Here is an 8,614-nt window from a genome sequence, read left to right on the forward strand (position 1 = left end):
TTCACGGCAAAATCTAACTCTCGACAGGTAATCTCTTTCTTGTAGAGCCTGAACACGTTGAATGTGGTATGGATGAAATCGATGGTCTTGTAAAGCTTTGTGAACTGTAGTTTTTGGTATTCCCGTCCGTCTTTCCATCATTCTCACTGAAGTCGATGGACCTAGTTCCACTTCCTCTAACACAGCTTCAACATCTACCGTTGCAGGACGTCCTGTTTCGCCGCCACGCCTCCAGGTATGCGACCTTAAAAAATTGAAAAATGATAGTTAACAAGCAAGCAAACAAGAAAGGTGTAAAAATCACTAGAAACCAGTTAAGCTCCGTGTTTTCAATACCAATGCATTCGAGCTTTTTCAACATTCTTGCCCTGTCAATGGTCTCGAAAGCTCTTTTGAGATCAATAAAAACCGCAACGATATTCATCTTCGAGTTAAGGTCTTCCTTCCACTGGGATATAACAAAATTTAGCGCAGTCTCGCAAGAGTGTTTAGCTCTAAAACCTGATTGCTCCTTAATGAGTATGTTATTACTTTCAATGTGGCGCGCCAACTGATTTTTTACCACATTTTCCAAGATTTTTTCCATGCTAGGCAGTGTATTAATTGGTCTAATTTCCTCGGCTTTTACAGTTTTTTTCACTTTTTTTACCGGAACTATGGTCGAGATTTTCCATTCTTTTGGTACTGTTCCTGATTCAAGACTCTTATTTATTAATAAGGCATAAAAGTGTCCCATGTATTCAACTGAATCCTTTATAACACCGTCAGATAATAAATTATTTCCACCAATTTTAGTCTTAAATTTCTTCACTATAAGGATAACATCCTCTGAGGTAATTTTCTCAAATTTAAAGGTGCCTCGACTGTCGTCCTGTCGTAACTGTTCGCAATTTACGTTCTCTATATTACTATTTATGTCGACGATACTATCCACAAAGTACTTGTTTAGTTCTTCGGCGATTACCATACTATTTCTGTATATTTTTCCGTTGATGAGAACTTCTTTGATATTGTCTCTGTTACCCGTATTATTAAGAATATTCTTTAAATATTTCCACATTAAACGACTATCACCTCTATTATTTTCTACCTTGTGTTCCATATACTGAATTTTCTTAATTTTGATCATTTTCTTATACTCTTTCTTTATTTTGTTGTAATCTACCCAATCACCTGTGAGTACTGCCCTTTGGTGTAACCTAAACTTTTCTTTATTAGTGTCAGTCAGTTGTCTATCATACCATTTATTTCTAAGTTTAACCCGCCTTTGTACCCGAGAAGTTAGTTGATTCATACTCGAAATCAAACAAAGGTTGATATGTTCGAGCATATCATCAATATTGAAACTATTCAGGTTTGCAAAGTGGCATTGTCTCAAAAGATTTATGAGGTTGTCTGGGCTGTACTCATCCCAAGAAATTAATTCAGAGAGTTTATTGATTTCGCCTTGTTTTTTTTTATATTGCATTTGAACATTATGGTTTCGTGATCCGTTATTCTATGTTCCTCAGCTTTTTCACATGAAACTTCATTAGTGTTAGAGTATAACAAGTCGATGCGCGTTTCGGACTGTGCAGTAACCCTGGTATCAAAGTTGATTAACTGTTTCATTGCCTGCTGAGAGAATATCTCATTAAGCTTCCTACTATATGTCGATGATATATTCATATTTATATTAAAATCCCCAATAATAATGGTATTTACCATGTTAGCGCATGTTTCGGACAAAATGGCTTCCATATATGTCAGAAAATCTGCATCACTCGAACTGGGTGAGTGATAGACTACCCCGATTTTCCATTTGGTTTCAAAATTTCTCAATTGTACCACTATACACCAGACATTTTTATCAGTGGATCTATTTATTATTATTTTAAAGTCTATTGTGTCTCTCAAAATTACAATTACCCCGCCAGTGTGTCTACTATACGAGTCGCATCTAATAAACTGACAAGTTGGAAACTTGATTTCGGAGTCGTTTATTTCCTCTGTTGTACATGTTTCGGAGCATAAAACTATATCCGGATCAACAGTCTCAAGAAGCCTTTCAAGCTCGGCTTTATTGGCTATTATACTATTTATATTAAGATACACGCATTTTAAGTAACTGTTACGCTTTTCCATTACACCTAATTGCTAACATCCTACTCTTTGTTTCTCTAGTTTCAATTTCCTAATATAGACAGGACATTCACGACTAAATGCGTTGTGCGCTACATCCAGGTTTAGCCCTAACTCTTTAACAGCATCACAACAATTTCCACAAACTTCTTTTTGGCTACTGTCAGTGCAACTTTCAGACTTGTGCTCTCCCATGCATTTGCTACACCTAAGCTTTTTGTTACAGCTGTTAGAGCTATGGTTGAAGCCCAGACACTTGTAGCATCTTCTCACGGTTTGCCCATCATAGACGGGGCATCGATCCCACCCAATATTAAGTCTCTTTGACTCCAATACCTGCAGGAAGAATTTGTGCTCAATTTCTATTATTGCACTGAATGAAGGAAATGCCTCACCACTGCGCCTGGACTTAAATATTTTTACACATTTCAAACTCGCATCATTTAAATAGCTATTCTGAGCTTTTATCTTATTTATTATCTCCGTCTCAGAATATTCAGCGTTTATGTGCGCTAACAAAATTTTAGGCGTATTAACTTTGGGTTCGGTGATGTCGTACACTTCTTTATTTAAGTTGTCTGCTAGAGCAGATTTTATTCTGTCCTTATCTGAAACGCTATTTGCGTTTATAACCACTGCCCCGTTATTCTTATTTGACACTCTATCAATTCTCATATCAGATGCATCGATCTTATTAAGGTCCACCCTAGTCTTCTCAGCCGCTTGTTTGTTTTTCGGCCTGACAATTATAGGAGGAATACCTTTCAATGCATTGGCATACGATACACCCACACCACTTTGTGCTTTCTCTTGGCTTATAGTTGTCACTTTCTTCACCTCGCTAATTATTTCTTGTTTTTGTTTGCATAGCTCACTAGTGGATGAATCTACCCTATCCATTTTCTCTTTGTTTACTTTACACAGCCCCTCAACTCTTTTTATTGCATCAAGTTTTTCTTGGTTTGCCTTCTTTATACTATCAACTAACATTTTTACCTCTTTGCTGTGATTTTTTAACATTTTTTCAATATCTGTCTTTTGTTCTATTATATTCATCTTGTTGGCCTCAGCTATACCTATCATTTCTCTAAGAGCTTCATCCACATTGGCTATGTACATCATGCAGTTGTCGCACATGAAGCGTAGGAGGGGACAGTTTTCTAGTGCCTTTAGGCTGTAATCGTCAGCCGACGCACATGCTTGCGTTCTATGGTACACTTTCCCACACACACCTTGGCAACGCACACCCGACTCTCCTCTGACGCCTTTTCGGCATTTCGCGCATTCCGACATCTTCGCACTCACTCAGCAGCCGCTATGTTTGGATTAATATGCATACGTATGTATGTACATCAACTTAAATGCGCGCTATTATTTGTCAATTTTGCTTATTTGATCTTTATTTTTATTTCGACTTATTGGTTGGCTTATTAGTTTAAATCGTTATTTTTCACACTATTAATCCAATAATGCAACTATTAACTTTACACTTTGCAATATTGGGTGAATATCCGCATATTCATGCGACGTATACTGCGTGTTCTCTGTCATAGTACTAATAACACAATGTTCGAAGGGTCCAATTTCACAAAATCCACTTTCACTAATTCCGGTAAGTAACACAAAATAATGTCAGGAGCAGGTAATAATGTACCTTTGTACTATTTAGCATGTCATTTGACGGTAACAAGAGCAAATTCAATTTAAATCTATTAAATACATTCTAGCGTGTCTCAGTCCTTTACCCACAAAGTTTTTCTATTCAAAACAGTAAGTGTGGCACCTTTCTGAAATCTTTATTAAATGAGAAATTTTTTTTATGTAATGTAAAGTTTTAGCTCAGTACATTTTTTTCACCCGAGATTGTCAAAGTTGGGGAAGAAAATATCAAAAAGCTAAAAATCCAGAAATAGTCCTAATTTTATGATGGTTCCTTAATATATTTTAACTACATTGCATTTGAGTATGGAGAGGCAACTATCTGGAAGTATTTTACATAAAAAATTTACTAAGTATTGCCCGGTTTGTAGTTGCAGTTAACACATGAAAAGGCACGATTTTTTTTAAATTCGAAAAAATTTAAATATTTCAAAAACGGTGACACTTTTACCTGAAAATTTTTTGTTTATCAGTGAGATATATTAAAAACAAGTAAGAAAGTCTAAGTTCGGGTGGAGCCGAACTTTAAATACCCGGCGCAAGTATTAAATATATGTTTTTTCACCTTTCCGAAAGCTACCGCTAGATGGTAAGCCGGGGTGTATCAATTTTGACTAAATTAGCGTCCTTAAATTTCGAAATATTGCATTTTCAAGCATTTCTGAAATTTACCGTTATATGAAAAGCGGCCGTAATTTTGGTCTGATTTCAATAATTTTCAACGTTTTGCTTTTATGTGGCAAGCACAATAAAAATACCGAGTTTGGTACAAATTGGTAGAACGGTTACCGATATACATATATGTGATCATAAGTGGGCGGTGCCACGGCCATTTTCCAAAATTTTACCATAAGCGTATTTCTTGGTAAAGAATTGTTGCAAGCCAAGTTTGGAAGAAATTGGTGCAGCGGTTACCAAGATATACACATGTAACTATAAGTGGGCGTGGCTACGCCCATTTTCCAAAAATTTATAATATTCTTATTTTTCGTCTAAAAATTGTTGTAAATATCAATTTTGAGTGAATAATCTTCAGTAGTTACTAAAATATCGCAGTTTTCGTATTTCCGAAAATTACCGTTATATGGGATGTGGGCGTGATTATTGTCCGATTTTTTAAATTTTCGGCCATTTAGTATGCCGTTTCAAGGCTAACAATTGTGCCGAGTTTGGAAGAAATTGGTGCAGCGGTTACCAAGATATACACATGTAACCATAAGTGGGCGTGGCTACGCCCATTTTCCAAAAATTTATAATATTCTTATTTTTCGTCTGAAAGTTATTATAAATATCATTTTTGAGTGAATTATCTTCAGTAGTTACTAAAATATCGCAGTTTTAGTATTTTGGAAATAACCGTTATATGGGAAGTGGGCGTGGTTACAGTCCGATTTAGCCCATTTTCAATACCAACCTACCTTGGATTAACGGAAACCTACATACCAAATTTCGTTGAGATATCTCAGTTTTTTCTCGAGTTATCGTGTACACGGATGGACGGACGGACGGACGGACAGACGGACAGACGGACGGACAGACAGACATGGCTTAATCGATTTCTCTATTCATTCTGAGCATTTATGTATACATTTGTCTATATCTATCTCGATTCGTTTTGTCTGTTACAAACAACCGTTATGAGAACAAAATTAATATACCCTTGTGCACAAGTGCGCTCGGGTATAACAAAACATGTTTTTGCATTAACAAAAACCATTTTAATGCCTTTAACTCATTTCTTGTATTCCTCTTATTAAGAAAGCAACTCTACATACATACATTATTGGTTAAAATACTATTTCTCTATAACATAGGTTCTTAAACTTTTAAGATGATGGAACCCTTACTAAACCCCATTAATTTTATGGAGCCCCACATCAAATTACTAAAAATCAAAGGCATTGCAATTTATATATGAATAAAAACTTTTACTAGAAATAGTAAATACTGGGTGGTGCCGAATGAGCTATATGGTTTGAATTCTTTATAAAATTTTATTTTTTTTACTCTATGCCAACGGGATCCACGCCTGGAAATGACCTGCCAGCAGCGTTGCCGAATGCTTTTGCTGAAAAATCGTCATTTTACCTTGAAAAAATCGTAATTTCGGCCAAAAAAACCTCAAATTTTTGGTTATAATACTGGGTGGCGCCGAATGAGCTATATGGTTTGAATTCTTTTTAACAGTTTTCTTTGGGATATTTGAAAGAAAGAATGTACGTCAACAAACCAAGAACCATTCTCCAACTCCAAACCAACTTTCGAAATGAAATATGGCCATTACACCCGAAATTCTGCGAAAAGTTATGGAAAATATGCTAAAAAGAGCACGTATGTGCGAAGCAGAAAATGGACATCACTTACAGGATATCATTTCTCAAAGCTAATTGCAAGAAATTCCCAAATAATATACTGTATTAAAAAAAAAATAAAATTATAATAATCGCATAAATAAAAAAGTTATAAACCATTTAAACCATATAGCTCATTCGGCGCCACCTTGTATTTACTCTTAATACTAACCCAAAAGTTGTATGCATATAACCCTTTGGCTACAGCGGCCAACAACACACACCAGTTAGAAAAAATAGGAAGCTGGCAAGCGCAAGCCCAACGCTCTTATGAAGGTATGACACTCAGTGCGGAAATCACACTAACTACGAGTACATATGCGTACTTGAAAGTAGATAATTGCGTGTAGTCAAGCTGTTTATAGAACTTTTTTTTCTGTGTGCAAATCAAGACGACCGCTGTGCTTATTCATACCAAAATGAATTTCGCGGAACCCCGGTGACTTTTCTACGGAACCCTTGGTTTCCGCGGAACCCACTTCAAGAAGCTCTGCTCTATAAAAACTAATGCCGATTTCGTTTGTCCCAAAAAATGTTGTTCTTTTATGGTGCAAAATGTGTCTGAAGTTACACTCAACCCTGTAAAAGTGCATGTTTTGCCTAATTATCCTTATCGAGCTCACGCATTTCATAATATTGTCATTTTAAGCAACCTTCTGCTTTACAGGGCAACCATCTCCACTTACAAAGCATCAAAGGGCAGAGGATGAGCCTTTTTTGGCTTATTGCAGTGCATTATTTTAAGAAACGAACACAGAGTTTTCCTCTTCTACTAACTCTTCAGAAGAATCGGTGTCGCTGTATGGGACGAGTGCCCCTTTAGTTAAGCGCTGCAACAACCATGCATTTTAACACCATATACATGTATTATATTTTAATACTTTTGATTAAAAATTTTAATCTACCAGAAATATATGCATTTACTTTTATTTGTAAATGGTCCATATTTGGAAGAAATAAGTTAATTGTAAAATCAATAATTTTTAAAGAAAGCTTTCTAAATATGATCGAAATCGGACAATAACTACTGGTTTACCAGACTCGTGCGCCACCTATCGGAAAAAATTTTTAGTGCAGTTAGTTAATATGCGTTCTAAATATGAACCAAATCGGACTATAAATAATTGATTTTCAACAATCTCGACTCCTGCGCCTCCTAGCGGATTAACTCCTCTTTCGTATTGCATTGTCATCGGGTGCTGAGCTAACTGTGAAGTTTCAAGTCTATAGGTCATTGAGAAGTTGATCAAAAATTGATTGCAATATTTACCCCTAAGAAATATATATACATACATACATATATATGTACGTACACAGCAAGACAAGGAGTTTTAGTTCGGATTGAAGTTCCACTCTACGGGGGTAGGCTTTCGATGCGTTCTCTCTGTATATATAAAAAACAAGTAATTTTTAGCAAAAAAGAAACCGACTTAAAAAAAAACAAGTAAGAGCAGCGCTGTCTTCGGCTATGCCGAAGGCGTCATACCTTTCATGAACATCTGCAAATTTTAGTTTGACAGATTACTGATTTTGAATACATCTGCATACATCGATAGAGGAGTTACATACTTATATAAAAAATCGCCTCTAAACAATCAGAGGTATGGAGGATATACTTTAGATGGCACCAATCTAAGTGATTTTCACTGCTATGTGATCGGTATGTAAACCGGTAACACAATTTATTGGGTTTAGTTTCCTACATAAAGGAGATATATCGCAAAAACTGGTATCTGAACAATCAGTGCTATAGGAGATAAAGCTTATACAGCATAGATTTTGACGATTTTCTCAGTAGACTTTGTATTATTATTTATAAAATATCTTACGAAATTTATCGGTTTTAGCTGTTCAAATAAAGGAGTTTTACAGTAAAATCCCATATCTGAACAATCAGATGTATGGAAGATATATGTTGTAGTCATCCGATCCTTGTTATTTTCACTGTAAGTATTCTGTTAATAATGAGTGAAAATGGTGCGAAATTTCATGTTCCTAGCTGCATAAATGGAGGAGATATGATAAAAGACCTCATATCTGAACAATCAGTTGTATGGGGGCTGCAGGTTATAGTGACCCGATCTTCGTTATTTTCACTGTAAGTCTTCTGCTGATAATGAGTGAAAGCAGCGCGAAATTTCATGGTCCTAGCTACATAAATGGATGAATTATAACGAAAAATCTCATATCTGCACAATCAGTTGTATGGGAGCTATAGGTTATAGTTATCCGATCTTTTTAATTTTCACTGTAAGTTTTCTGTTGATAATTATTGAAAACAGTGCGGAATTTCCTGTTCCCAGCTATATAAATGGAGGAGTTATAACGAAAAATTTTATATCTGAACAATCAGTTGTATGGGAGCTATAGGTTATAGTGACCCGATCTTTGTAATTTTCACTGTAAGCATTCTGTTGATAATGGGTGCAAGTGCTGCGAAATTTCATGTTCGTAGCTGCATAAATGGAGAAGTTATAACGAAA

This window comes from Rhagoletis pomonella, unplaced genomic scaffold (assembly GCF_013731165.1).
Source record: "Rhagoletis pomonella isolate Grant_MI unplaced genomic scaffold, Rhpom_1.0 Rhpom_scaffold_00573, whole genome shotgun sequence".
NCBI classification, from domain to species: domain Eukaryota; kingdom Metazoa; phylum Arthropoda; class Insecta; order Diptera; family Tephritidae; genus Rhagoletis; species Rhagoletis pomonella.